We start from the raw sequence: 15,365 nt of genomic DNA on the forward strand, positions 1-15,365 counted from the left end.
ACCCACTAATTACAGTACAACATTTCATTTAAACTAAAACTTTGCGTAAACAGGAAAGAAAACTTAATTAATATTGACAATGTTTGCAATGGACATATGTATTAGATTGGAAACAAACGACAAATGCAAACCATGTAATGAAAAAACTATCTAATGTCCGGCTTGAAAAATCTTAATTGCGTATGATAGTCTTGTAAAATTAAGTCTGATATTTGCTGGAAGTATTTATTAAAAAGTTTTCACATTTATCAAACCAACAATTTATGGTCAACAAACAAAAAAACACTGCTTGAAATTCAGACTGAATGTACACATACTGAAAAGCACCTAAAAAATTTAAAAAAAAAACAAAAACAGGCATTTCTATTTTTACTTCATTCTCACTCCACATATAATGAAAATTGTATGTAAGAAACCCCAGATGTAAATTACATTTCTTTATAAAGAAATAAATATTGTTTTATATTTAATAATTAGATTCAACATAATTTGTTTAACCTTTAAAGCCTTGCTACACTATCAAACTTTATGTGACATGATGATGTCATATCACTACCATATTTGGGCATATCACTACCATATTTGGGCACATCACACTTTTTTTGTCAAACAAGTTTGATAGTGTAGACAGGGCATAACACCCCCAACCCCCTCCTCTTAACTACCTGATAGCACCGCTATCTTGGGCCAACATCCTTAACATCCAATTCGCATGGTGAACTGTACAGTTTGAACATTCTGTCACGATTTTCGACAGAAAACAGTACATGCACTTTTATGCACATTATCATTGCATTCTCCTATTTCATGAAACAGATGGCAATTTCATAGAATTTAATGCAAAATAAAACAATAAATAACTTTTCAAATGGATGCATTTTCAGTCCACTTCTTCTTCAAGGGAAAACAGATAATAAAAAATGAATACTCATCACAGTTTAAACAGTATGCATTTTTTTACACAGAGTTATATTAATTTATAACATATATAAAAACTTAATGTTTTAAATATGATGTTTTAAGCTCTGTCTACACTATCAAACTACTGTAGTTTGAAAAAAAAGTGTGATGTACCCAAATATGGTAGTGATACCAAATATGTCAATATGGGCACATTTTTTTGTCACATGAAGTTTGATAGTGTAGACAGAGCTTTAAACCATACAGTACACTACCATAATTGTTTAGGTGGTCGCAGGGAATTATACAGTATTTTGTATTAAACAGAAATTTGCCTACTAAGCTTAGTTATAAGATTACTTACTTACTACTGTATAAGTAAGCCTGTCCAGATTACAGGCTTTTCTACAATAACTTGAAGGTTTTTGCCTATATCCTTCTTTCTGGCAAACCTGTTGTTCCCAGCAGAAGAAGACTACTGGCAAGGCCAGTTTACAGAGTAGCTTTTGTTCCAGGCTGGGGATATCTCGCACTCTAGGAGGTCTTATGCAGATTACTTTTAAAGGCAAAAACAGCAGAAATTAAAACTGTTAATTAACAAAATGCATAGACAAATTTCATCTTGTTTTTTACAGGTTTTTTCTTTAGGGATAATCTTTCAACTTAATTGTGAAGCTGGTTCACAGGAAGTGATTGGTGCTAAGATAATTGAATATTAATTATTTCCTCCCCAACTGAATCTTATTATAGAGAGCTGATTTGCATACAGGGGAGTGCATTGGGCCTCAGATTGGATATTGCTTCTTGCCTCAACATCACTTCTACCAAACTACTGGTACCTCATCTGGAGATGGGTAGAGGATCTTGGAGGAGGAGGATACCAGATTGGATATTGAATATTTCCTCCACTGTCACTTCTACTTTTTATGAACTAACCCTCTTAAATTGTAGAAAAAAATACAATTGTGTTCTCTGTTAAAATAAACACTGTATTTACACATGGAAAAACCCCATCCGAACGTACACACAAACAATGTCGCCTGTAAACACACTAGGTCATAGATCTCTCTAAAATAAATAAAAACTAAAAGCTGTCCTTATAGATGGAAACCTTATACAATACTCACAATTTTAATTGTCATGAAGTTAATAGTACTTATAGTAATATTTGGGACTTTATCCAAAACATCAAGGGTAGTGTATTGAATATAATTGCACTTTCTCCTTTTGTTATTTCGTTCAATACATAGAAGTACTCCTACACACAATAATGCTTTTCATTTGTACATATAAGGGACATTATTACTTTGGCAAGGGATCAATTGGCATTGTAAAAGCCTTTCCTGTTCTTTGTATTCCAAAAAACTTTTTACTTTTTTACTCTTTTCTTCAAACAGGAAGTCATGATTTCTTTGATTAATCGACATAAAAAATTTAACCGCAATATAGTAACCACGGTAACCTTGAATAAATGTAGGTGTCATATAAACCCATTTTATATCTCCTGCTTGCGTTTGTCTTTTTGACATTTATTGGTTTAGTTAATTACCATCAGTTGGTAATATTTATTTATGATATGAAAAATACACGCAACAACCAAAAGGTTGAAATGTAGAGTTTTAGAAAATATTACAAAAAAATATTTTAAAAAACAGTATAGATCCAACGTAAAGCTTGGTTCCCACTAGGGTTGATGCAAGACAAGAATACTCCATGGGGCAACGCAAGTAAATTGGCCAATCATGACGCGATAAATCATCATCATCAGCATCGTGATTGGTCAAATTACATGCGTTGCTCGCTGACTAAACATTCTTGCGTTGAGTCCTAACTTAAGTTTACTGTACATGTTGATAAAGTACTGGTACTGTTGGAGCATTGGGACATAACCAGTTCAACTTTTCAAGTTCAGTCGCTTTAAAATTTTATAGTTTATGAATGAATGAAACATCATCTGCTTGTTGTTATCCTTTGTTTCAATGTATGTGTCAAGTATTAGTGTCTATTTTTGTATTTCTATGGAATAAACATTATATAGTTCATTATATTTTGTTTATATTAGTTTAAAGAATGTATTTAAAGCATACTTCCTAAAATCTCTATTAATGTTTGCTAGTCTATTCCTACAAAGTCCAACATTTCCCTCTATTTCTCCACAATTTTGTCATTTCTCATTATATCTTGTATTGCAACAAAGTTTTTTTTTCTCTTTCTGTTTCTTTGTAATAGTGTCAGTAGTCTCACATGTGACCAGTTTGTAGAAATGTATCATTATTGTTTCTGATAGATCTATTTATAATTTTGTCGCTTCTTACGGAAGTGAACTTTCAATACGTTTCTTTACTTGAATGGTCTTTTAATTACTTTTGGTCAATCAAGCATGTAGGCATAAGTTAATTATTTCCTGAAGTTAATTGATTATAATTAATTTGATTTAAAACCCATCTTACAAGGTGTAATATGCAAATATGTCTTTGTTGAAGCATGAGTATAGTGGTTTAAGTAAATTCATATTTCTCACACACTTTTCTGAATTACTAATGCTCCAGCACCTCTCTTATAGAAATTAAGATTATAATGTATTATATGTGAAACACATAGCAAAAATGTGGAGTACAGTTTGCCTATAACAAACCAGTGTCACCAAGAGGAAAATGTGGTTGGGGTATTGGCAGGGATAAACAGGGGTGAAATTAAGGAGGTTAGGAAGGTTTGACAGCATTTGTGGATCTCAGGCCTTTGGTTTTGTATCATTGTAGAGGGTGGAAGGGGTGGGGGGGAGAGATATAGAGAGTAAACGCTTGATCTTATGTTTACAGTAAATTGTATGTTGTTAGATATACAGTAGTGTTTTTCAGTAATAGTCAATGTCCTGTAATGGTGATATTTGTAATAAATAATTCTAAAATACTGGATCCACTACTGGACATCCCACTTTGAAAGGGTCATATAAAGTTGTTGGTATCATTGAAACTCCCCACAAAGAGGTGGAGTTCAGGGGAAAGATAGAGATATAGAGGGAAAAGGCTTGATGGTATGTGTACAGTATTGTATGTTGTATGTTGTTTAAATATAGTCTTTTTCAGTAATAGTGTACTGTACTGTAATGGTGACATTTGTAATACTTTATAAAGGAAACACATCCTAAAATGTAGATTAAGAGCATTGCTGTAGCATGGTCATTGACACCATCATTCCTGAAGCAAAATAAAAAACCTATTACAAGTCAACGTCCGTTACTTACAACACAATACTATAAGAATAAAGTTTAATACCCATGCTCCATTGGGCATACAAGTACGCACTAAAAGCTAAGAAAATATATAAAGAACTTTAACACTCCGGGGCAAATTTCATAGCTGAAAATCTATATAGTGTTGCACAATACTGTCCATACAATACATTTTCTTTCTTACATTTTAACATTTAATTTACCTTGTAATCAGATTTCTTATTTATTGTTCTGGGCATTATTCTCTTCATTATTCTACCTAAAATGTGGATAATTACCTATGTTTTGTGGTCTATTAGTTTTATTGATTGCTTTTTTCATAGCAAGGACAAACTGTGTTATTGTGTATAACAGAATACTCTGTAAATGGCATGATTATGAATGTTTTCAATTTATTTTTAATCGTATTATAATACTTTTTTTTCCTGTAGTGCTTGCTTATTTTGACTTAGTAGGCTTACAACAGTTGTAAACAACAGAGAATGCAAACATTATGCACATTTTTGTTTAAAAATCATCTTCAGAAATCTATCAAATTTGATGCTGAATAGAACTGAAACTCTGAAAAAAAACCTGAAACATTAGATGTTAGGCTTGTATGCCCTGGATAGTAGGCCTATATATACAGAGTAAATTGATATATTAATAATGAATAATTTCAGTATTTCAATATTTTACACTCATCTATGTGTCTAGTACTGAAAATACTGAAAATGATAATTCTTTTTTAGGATTATTGGGTTGTCCTGAATTCATCATCAAATGTTTTTCCTTTGTTTTTTCTCTGATGTTTTTCATTTGACTGTTTTTATGTATGACGTATGAGATGGATTCGAAATAAAAACAAACAAACAAAATCATCACCTCTAAAAACCATAACAATATGCAAGCCCAGGAGGTTAGCAATTTGAACAGAAAAGGTTTGACATGTGGAATATGTAAATGGTCTATGGGATCCAGAAATAGCAATTCTTAAAAGTGATCTGTTGAATTTAGGGGGTAACCACCCAAATTACCCCTAAAATTGGATTTAATTACATATTGAGTACATTGACCAAACCAATTCTGAAATGTTCTCTTTTAAGAACACCAATAGTTAATAAAGTATCTTTATCAAGATTATACCTTTATCATGTGACATCGGTTTGAACCATATAAAACAGGAAGTTATCTCGATAAAAATTATATGAAATATTTGTAGAATAATCACAAAATCTAAATATAGCAATATTTAATGATAAAGCCAACAGGAATTGGCGGCAAATTGTAAAACAAGTTAGAAATATTAAGTAGGAGCACCAGAATGTCTGGTAGGGTTCAGAGAGATCAACAAATGAAACGCTGATGCAACAGTTGTATTTAACATAATTATGATAACAGAAAAATAAATTGTTGGTTTACCCCATGATGGTTGCATCCATATTGTTAGGAAATGCCTGTAGTACCTTTGGGATACACCCTTCTTAAAGGTACACCTTTTTGTGAAAGGAATGAGAGAGCTACAGTGATTAAGTTCACTTAGGTTGGCCCTGGTCTCCCCAATTTCATTGTTTTTTGTTATGTATATATTGAAATACACCAAATAAATAATGAAATGAGAATATATGTTTTAACAAAGTGTCCAACCTCTATTTAAATGACGCCGATATTAAAGGGAACAATTTGTTTGGTCCCAAAAGTGTATTTCGTAATTAGTGTTCTACTGTATAGGAAGAAAAGTGAACAAATAGACAAAAAGTTTTGTTGTTGCTTTTTGAAATACAAAGAATTTGTTTCAACTGTTTTTTCTTACTTATGATGTAATGTTGCCAAGTTTTTAATAAAATAAATGTACAGTAATGTCTGTCGCACCCACTTTCCCCCATTAGTGATAATTGTATTGTGTGCACTTGGCATTTCCACATGCCTAATACACATAACAAAATTAATGTGAAAAAATGAGTAAAATAAGTTTTCATACTTTTGACCTCTTGGTTTGTAGGTCAAGACATGTGACCTTATTAGTTATGAGAATTGAGAATGATACAGTTGAAGTAACTAGATCATATTATGATTTGGCCAATGGGGATAGTTGAAACTTTTCTATCGGGCACAACACCTGATTTTATAAATCGTCGCTCGTCCTACAGCAATACATTCCAGCCTTATCGCAAGCTGTAATCCAAGGAAAAAGTTATTGATACTGAAAAAAAAATTCTTACAAAAATCAAGCTGAAAATTTAACAAACAATGTTTATTTCCATAAATTAAAAATACAGTAAATATCTAACTATGTTTACAAATGTTTACAAAATTCAATGTAAAATTCTTTAAAAAAAAACATTTGTAAAAAGAAAAATTACGTATAGAATAATTAAACTATCATCAATTGTAGTAGAACTGGGTCTGGGTCCCATGTTTTGTTGATTTAGCTTCTAAACTAATAATACATTTTAATTAATAAGCAGAAACTTATTTATTAGACATACTTTTTCAATATATTAAATTTTTGAATTTGTCATTCTTGTGATTATAAAACCTGCTTAAGAAAAGGAAGGGAATTCAATACAATTACACAAACAGCAATAGAAGTCAAGGTACTCGTATTATTATGAATAGAGGTTAAGCTAGCCCAAGGGCTCCACCGAGTGGAGCGCAACTTCAAAGTACTACGTGGGCCGTTACTGCAGGGGTAATGACTACCGAATAACCGTGATTATAGATGGTGCATCTAGAGGTTAACCCTACACAAAAGTCGAAAAATGAAAGGGTCGAAATGTTGTGAAAATATCTCTGTGCTAAAGTAGTACAGGGACATTTTTCAAAACACTCTTTTATTTCTTGAAAAATTGACATGCGCAGAATCACGTAATGTGTTATGCGCATGTTAACTCAACAATTTTCAAAAGTCGATATTTTTGCCATTTTCCGAAAAAAAATTTTTTTTTTAAATGGCAAAATTTTGACCCTTTTATTTTTCACCATAACAAGTTTCTATGTCACTATAAGTATAGGTGATGATAACGCAATATATGATCATATATAGCAATATTATCGCAAAATAATTGAATTTAAAAAACTAGATATTTTGGCCATTTTTCGAAAAAATCCCTATACTATAGTACATGGATTTTTTTCAAAAATGGCCAAATTTCGACCCTTTTATTTTTTGCCATAACAAGTTTCTATGGCACTATAAGGTGATGATAACGCAATATATGATAAAATATAGCAATATTATCGCAAAATAATTGAATTTTAAAAACTTGATATTTTGGCCATTTTTCGAAAAAATCCCTGTATAGTACAGGGATTTTTAAAAAAATCGCCAAATTTCGACCCTTTTATTTTTTGCCATTACAAGTTTCTATGGCACTATAAGGTGATGATAACGCAATATATGATCAAATAGGCCTATAGCAATATTATCGCAAAATAATTGAATTGCCAAATTTCGACCTTTTTATTTTTCGATGAAACTGGTTACTATAGCATAATTGACATGCGCAGAACCCAATATTCGACTATGCGCATGTTTATTATGCTATAGTAACCATTTATGACAAAAAATAAAAGTGTAGAAAAATGGCCCTTTTTCGAAAATTTCCCTGTACTATAGTACAGGGACTTTTCCAAAAATTGCCAAATTTTGATAAAACTGATTACTATAGCATAATTGACATGCGCAGAACCCAATATTCGACTCTGCGCATGTTTATTATGCTATAGCATGGATTAAAGAATATTCTATTCTTTAATCCATGGCTATAGTAACCATTTAAAATAAAAGGGGCGAAAAATAGCTCTTTTTCGAAAATTTCCCTGTACTATAGTACAGGGACTTTTCCAAAAATTGCCAAATTTCGACCTTTTTATTTTTCAAAAAAACTGGTTACTATAGCATAATTGACATGCGCAGAACCCAATATTCGACTCTGCGCATGTTTAGTATGCTATAGTAACCATTTATGACAAAAAATAAAAGTGTCGAAAAATGGCCCTTTTTCGAAAATTTTCCTGAACTATAGCACAGGGATTTTTTCAAAAAATTGCCAAATTTCGACCTTTTTATTTTTTGATAAAACTGATTACTATAGCATAATTGACATGCGCAGAACCCAATATTCGACTCTGCGCATGTTTATTACGCTATAGTAACCATTTATGGCAAAAAATAAAAGGGCGAAAAATGGCTCTTTTTCGAAAATTTCCCTGTACTATAGTACAGGGACTTTTCCAAAAATTGCCAAATTTCGACCTTTTTATTTTTCAAAAAAACTGGTTACTATAGCATAATTGACATGCGCAGAACCCAATATTCGACTCTGCGCATGTTTAGTATGCTATAGTAACCATTTATGACAAAAAATAAAAGTGTCGAAAAATGGCCCTTTTTCGAAAATTTTCCTGAACTATAGTACAGGGATTTTTTCAAAAAATTGCCAAATTTCGACCTTTTTATTTTTCGATAAAACTGATTACTATAGCATAATTAACATGCGCAGAACACAATATTCGACTCTGCGCATGTTTATTATGCTATAGTAACCATTTTTGACAAAAAATAAAAGTGTCGAAAAATGGCCCTTTTTCGAAAATTTTCCTGAACTATAGCACAGGGATTTTTTCAAAAAATTGCCAAATTTCGACCTTTTTATTTTTTGATAAAACTGATTACTATAGCATAATTGACATGCGCAGAACCCAATATTCGACTCTGCGCATGTTTATTATGCTATAGTAACCATTTATGACAAAAAATAAAAGGGGCGAAAAATGGCTCTTTTTCGAAAATGTCCCTGTACTATAGTACAAGGACTTTTCCAAAAATTGCCAAATTTCGACCTTTTTATTTTTCGATAAAACTGATTACTATAGCATAATTGACATGCGCAGAACCCAATATTCGACTCTGCGCATGTTTATTATGCTATAGTAACCATTTATGACAAAAAATAAAAGTGTCGAAAAATGCCCCTTTTTCGAAAATTTTCCTGAACTATAGCAGAGGGATTTTTTCAAAAAATTGCCAAATTTCGACCTTTTTATTTTTTGATAAAACTGATTACTATAGCATAATTGACATGCGCAGAACCCAATATTCGACTCTGCGCATGTTTATTATGCTATAGTAACCATTTATGGCAAAAAATAAAAGGGGCGAAAAATGGCTCTTTTTCGAAAATTTCCCTGTACTATAGTACAGGGACTTTTCCAAAAATTGCCAAATTTCGACCTTTTTATTTTTTGATAAAACTGATTACTATAGCATAATTGACATGCGCAGAACCCAATATTCGACTCTGCACATGTTTAGTATGCTATAGTAACCATTTATGACAAAAAATAAAAGTGTCAAATAATGGCCCTTTTTCGAAAATTTCCCTGAACTATAGTACAGGGATTTTTTCCAAAAATTGCCAAATTTCGACCTTTTTATTTTTCGATAAAACTGATTACTATAGCATAATTAACATGCGCAGAACACAATATTCGACTCTGCGCATGTTTATTATGCTATAGTAACCATTTTGACAAAAAATAAAAGGGGCGAAAAATGGCTCTTTTTCGAAAATTTCCCTGTACTATAGTACAAGGACTTTTCCAAAATTTGCCAAATTTCGACCTTTTTATTTTTCGATAAAACTGATTACTATAGCATAATTGACATGCGCAGAACCCAATATTCGACTCTGCACATGTTTAGTATGCTATAGTAACCATTTATGACAAAAAATAAAAGTGTCAAATAATGGCCCTTTTTCGAAAATTTCCCTGAACTATAGTACAGGGATTTTTTCAAAAAATTGCCAAATTTCGACCTTTTTATTTTTTGATAAAACTGATTACTATAGCATAATTGACATGCGCAGAACCCAATATTCGACTCTGCGCATGTTTATTATGCTATAGTAACCATTTATGACAAAAAATAAAAGGGGCGAAAAATGGCTCTTTTTCGAAAATTTCCCTGTAGGTACTATAGTACAGGGACTTTTCCAAAAATTGCCAAATTTCGACCTTTTTATTTTTCGATAAAACTGGTTACTATAGCATAATTGACATGCGCAGAACCCAATATTCGACTCTGCGCATATTTATTATGCTATAGTAACCATTTATGACAAAAAATAAAAGGGGCGAAAAATGGCTCTTTTTCGAAAATTTCCCTGTACTATAGTACAGGGAATTTTTCAAAAAATGCCAATTTTCGACCTTTTTATTTTTAGATAAAACTGATTACTAAAGCATAATTAACATGCGCAGAACACAATATTCGACTCTGCGCATGTTTATTATGCTATAGTAACCATTTTTGACAAAAAATAAAAGGGTCGGAATATGACCCTTTTTTGAAAATTTCCCTGAACTATAGCACAGGGATTTTTTCAAAAAATTGCCAAATTTCGACCTTTTTATTTGTTGATAAAACTGATTACTATAGCATAATTGACATGCGCAGAACCCAATATTCGACTCTGCGCATATTTATTATGCTACAGTAACCATTTATGACAAAAAATAAAAGTGTCGAAAAATGGCCCTTTTTTTCAAAAAATTGCTAAATTTCGACCTTTATATTTTTCGATAAAACTGATTACTAAAGCATAATTGACATGCGCAGAACCCAATATTCGACTCTGCGCATGTTTATTATGCTATAGTAACCATTTATGACAAAAAATAAAAGGATCGGAATATGACCCCTTTTCGAAAACTTCCCTGTACTATAGTACAGGGATTTTTTTTTTAAATTGTCAAATTTCGACCTTTTTATTTTTCAATAAAACTGATTACTATAGCATAATTGACATGCGCAGAACCCAATATTCGACTCAGAATAATGTGTTCTCAACAAATAAGGATTTTTTTTCGAAAAATGTCTAAAACATCGACTTTTTAAAATTAAATTATTTTGTGATTAAGTTACTATATCGCAATATCATTAATCTTGCACGACAACAGTTTATTTTTAGAACAAACCCCATAGAAAGACAGTCGATTTTGAAAACATGATGCTCAGCCAGGTTGAAACGATTAATAGCTTCCTATAAAGTTGGATCCACAACATCGATCTACCTTGTTGTTATATTTGTTGGGTAATTGGCTCCCGCGGATTAAACGACATCCGACAACTAATACAGCCTTTTATCCTTTTTATTTGGAGTCAGTTTTAAACTAAGTCATACAATAACGAAAGCGCGCATTGTTGAGCAGACGACAGGTTGATTATCATTCAACCTTATAAATAGCAAGTCTCAAAGACAAACAGCGCCTACTGGAATTTTTAAAAATAAAATAAAAATTCAATTCATTTCCTCACCAGATAAAGGTATAATTGTTCAATTTGTCTTTTATTGCGAAATGGTTGACTTCCGTTTTTGTATCGAACTTCTTTCATCTCTGTTGAGCCCATAGAAGCTCTAGGTTAAAATTAGGTTTACGATGGCTTTGTACGATTTCAATACCTTTCCACTTGCCCAGTGACAAGAATACTGTAGGCCTATATTATATGTTTATAGTAGGTCTACCATAATGTTAATTATAGAGCTAGCAAGAAGTTGCATAAATGCTTACGGTAGATTTTCAGATTTCAAGTCATTAATGATTCGTTCTTGTTCGCAATTTTACAATATCGGCCTAAGATCGAAAAGAAAAAAGAGCTCAAACAAGGTGGTCGCCTAAACGATACATATAACAGATATAACAAAATAATCTAATATAATAATAATATAATAATAATAATAATAATAATAATAATAATAATAATAATAATAATTATTATTATAATATAATATATATCTGTTATAAAAACAGATATCTAGATATTAAACAGGTATTTTTGTCCACAAACAAACAATTGGCTGTCATTTCAGTTTTTCCGTTAAATTACGTTTTTTTTGGGTAATTATTTCATTTTTCCAATCCAATTTTTATCAATGTTAATAATATTTAACATTAAAATGACATGACATGCATCTTTATTCCATTGCATTTTAGTTGCAATTCAATTGTTTGGAGGTGACAATTATCGCGATACTTCAGAAAACAGATTTATCTATATAAGGTATACCTGCTTAATACTTGCAATCTTTAGTTAGCAGGCGGTGAACCAAAATGAGGTGAAATATGACGGAGACATTAGAAGTGTTGTTTTGCTGATGAAAATAGACAGACGTTAGGTGGAAATTCTAGGTAAGTGTCGCGTTAGTTTACACAGATCCTGCTTTACTTTACCAGGTGTATTTTCTCAGAAAAATGTAAGTTCGTGCTTGTTATAAACATGGAGAATGTTCTTACGTGACTTCCTTAAAAAGACCAGGAAGCACTTAGTATGGCCAGGGAGTTGCTTATTTTACAACTCACTGGTATGGCCGCTGAGCCTGAGAGTTCTGAGGTGTTCTGTTATTCAAATCACGAAGAAAAGCTGATAAAATACGTATTAAAAAATGAAAGAACAATTATAAAAATTATAAATTTTAAGTTATTTTAAGAATTAAAGTGTGTTGACAGAAGAAAACAGGTCCTATAAATAACACAATAGCTTTGAAAAATCTGAAAAACTTCCATGAAATGTGTATCATGCCATGCGTGAATGACGAAGACAATACAAGAGCTAGGCCAATAAATCATTAGGCTTAATCCCGGAAAAGAGTCGTGACAGAAGTCACGATAGAGTCAACAAAAACCCCCTTCACTTTTGTACATAGTTTGTCCTCCAGAGTGTGTTCTATTATAAATAGTTTGTTTTATCTTCTTTACTAAATCAATCTTTTATGAAATCTATCAATGCAACTGTCATTGTGAAGGAGTTATTTTCTCCTCCAAAATAAACTATATTTAAGTATACTTTGTAATGATTTAAAAAATGTTTGTTGTTAAATATGCCATTTCAATGTCCCCCTGAAAAAATAATTTTGCTGAATATGGCATTTTAATGTCACATAATATAATAAATAAAAAAAAGTTAAGTATAATAATAATATTAATAATAATTCACTTTGACCAAAAATTGGGTAGGAAAAATAATTATTTACCTGAAAAAACTAATTTAAAGCAAAAAATAATCATATAGGCTAGGTTTTTGGTTGAATTTAACCATTTATTTTGTCATTTTATAAGTGAAAATCTTTTTCTACAGAAGTGATTAACTTTATCATGTTTTTGGGGGACAATCCATCTTTAATAGTTGTTAACTAGTTATCATTACTATATTTGTAATTGCCATGCGGAAGATGAAGGATGAAAAACAGTATAGTGGTATCATGTAAGTCATATTCTAGAAATGAAGAAATACCATCTGAAAAATATATACTTTTATTGGGATATTTATTACTTAAATTCTATATAATTTTATATTAAAAAGTACAACATTATGAACAATTATTTTATTATTTTTTTTACACCATATTTAATGAGGGTGATCCATCCAGCAATTGCTGATCACTAGGGACCCTCAGAGGTTTACAAGACAAACATATACACAAGATGCTCTACATAAACATTATAGTTAAATAATAATTCTTGATTGGACATTCACTTTGAATAGGTCATCTATACAGGAAATGGCTTATGATATTATTAGCATGGACATTAGTACACTCATGGAAAACTCTTTGATTTATTACTTTCCCAGAAGTGGTTAATGACAAAATACTTCCTGGCTAAATTTAACCAATTTAACACATGCATTTGTGTATGCATAAGTAATTATTCATAATTTAAAAAGCATAATTAAAGCAGGAAGGCTCAGATGGGAATATTCCAAGGCCAACTAAGCATGGTGCTTGCGAGTGCTGTACGGTTCCTGCATCAACTTTAAAAAAAACTTTTAGAATGTATATTTTTATCATCATTTGCTTTAAAGATGTATTGTCCACCAAAACATAAAAAGTGAAGATCACACTTTGAATAGGCCATTTGATAGGTTAAATAAAGTTCTATTAGAACGAAAAAATAAAGATTTCACTTATAAAAAGACAAAAAAGGGTTAAATTTAACAAAATATACCATTGGCAAAACATTGGCTAGAAGCCAAGTCCACAATTTTTTTGCATTAAATTACAGTTTTTTTATGTAAATATTTTTTTACATAAAATGGCATATTCAACAAAATAATTTTAACAAAAGTTGTTTTCATGGGGTACAATATAATTATCTCTTAATTACTGCTTTCCTGGATTCATTTGTTCAAAATACTTTTAGAATTTATATTCTATACTGTAGGCCTTTATCATTAATAATAATAATTCTATTATTAAATTTAATATCACTCAGGGTAACAAACATTATATATTTCAAAGGAAATGCAATATTTTAATATATTATGCTGTATTGTGAGTGACTTGCAAAATTGTAAAAAAAAGAAATGTTCATAAATAGGTACTTCTAATTTTCTCATCCCAACTAACTAAATAAATGGCCTGTAATCATTCAGTCTTCCACCCATTTCTTTAATTTTCTTCTCTCACCTGAACGACTTCCACACTGCCATTGATATCCATATCCAACCTATATTATGACCCAAATATCTTCGTGAATAAATAAAGCATTATTGAAATAGAGAGAAAAAAACCAAAAAGAAAGTTTTATTAATTTCACAAAAAGTAAGGGTATGCTTCCTCTTCTATAATAAATTTAAACAAAGGAAACGTGACCTAGTTTGTTGTAGTATACTTTTATGATTGCAATGTAACTATCAGTGGAATATACAACATGTAGTGCCCAGCACGGCCTTCGTTGCTTTCTTTCTCTCTATATTTTGTTGTCTTTGTTGAGTGGGATGACCATGAACAATTTATGTATTCAGATTGCCTTCTAGCAAGTGAGCCTCAAATCAATAGTCAATATACAGTACTGTATTAAGTATATATTTTGTTCTTATTTTCAATACACATACAGTATGGAGATAAGTTTATATCCAGGGATTATTACAGTCAACCACTTCATTTTTAAACCTTCTTTTTTATTTGTTGGGTGGATGACCATCTGGATTGCCTTTTAGCAAGTGAGATCTTCTCAAAGTCAAATCAATAGTCAATATAGTTAACATTATGACTACAGTACTGTATGAAGTATATATTTTGTTTTTATTTTCAATACATATACAGTATAGAGATACGTTTATATCCAGGGATTATTACAATCAACCATCTCATTATAAACCTTCTATTTTTATTTTAAAATGCTTGAACCTCAATTGCCACATTTTATCCAAAATTTGTTTTATGGTTTGATGAAAGCGTCAGTAGCA

This window comes from Antedon bifida, chromosome 5 (assembly GCF_963402885.1).
Source record: "Antedon bifida chromosome 5, ecAntBifi1.1, whole genome shotgun sequence".
Lineage (NCBI taxonomy): Eukaryota > Metazoa > Echinodermata > Crinoidea > Comatulida > Antedonidae > Antedon > Antedon bifida.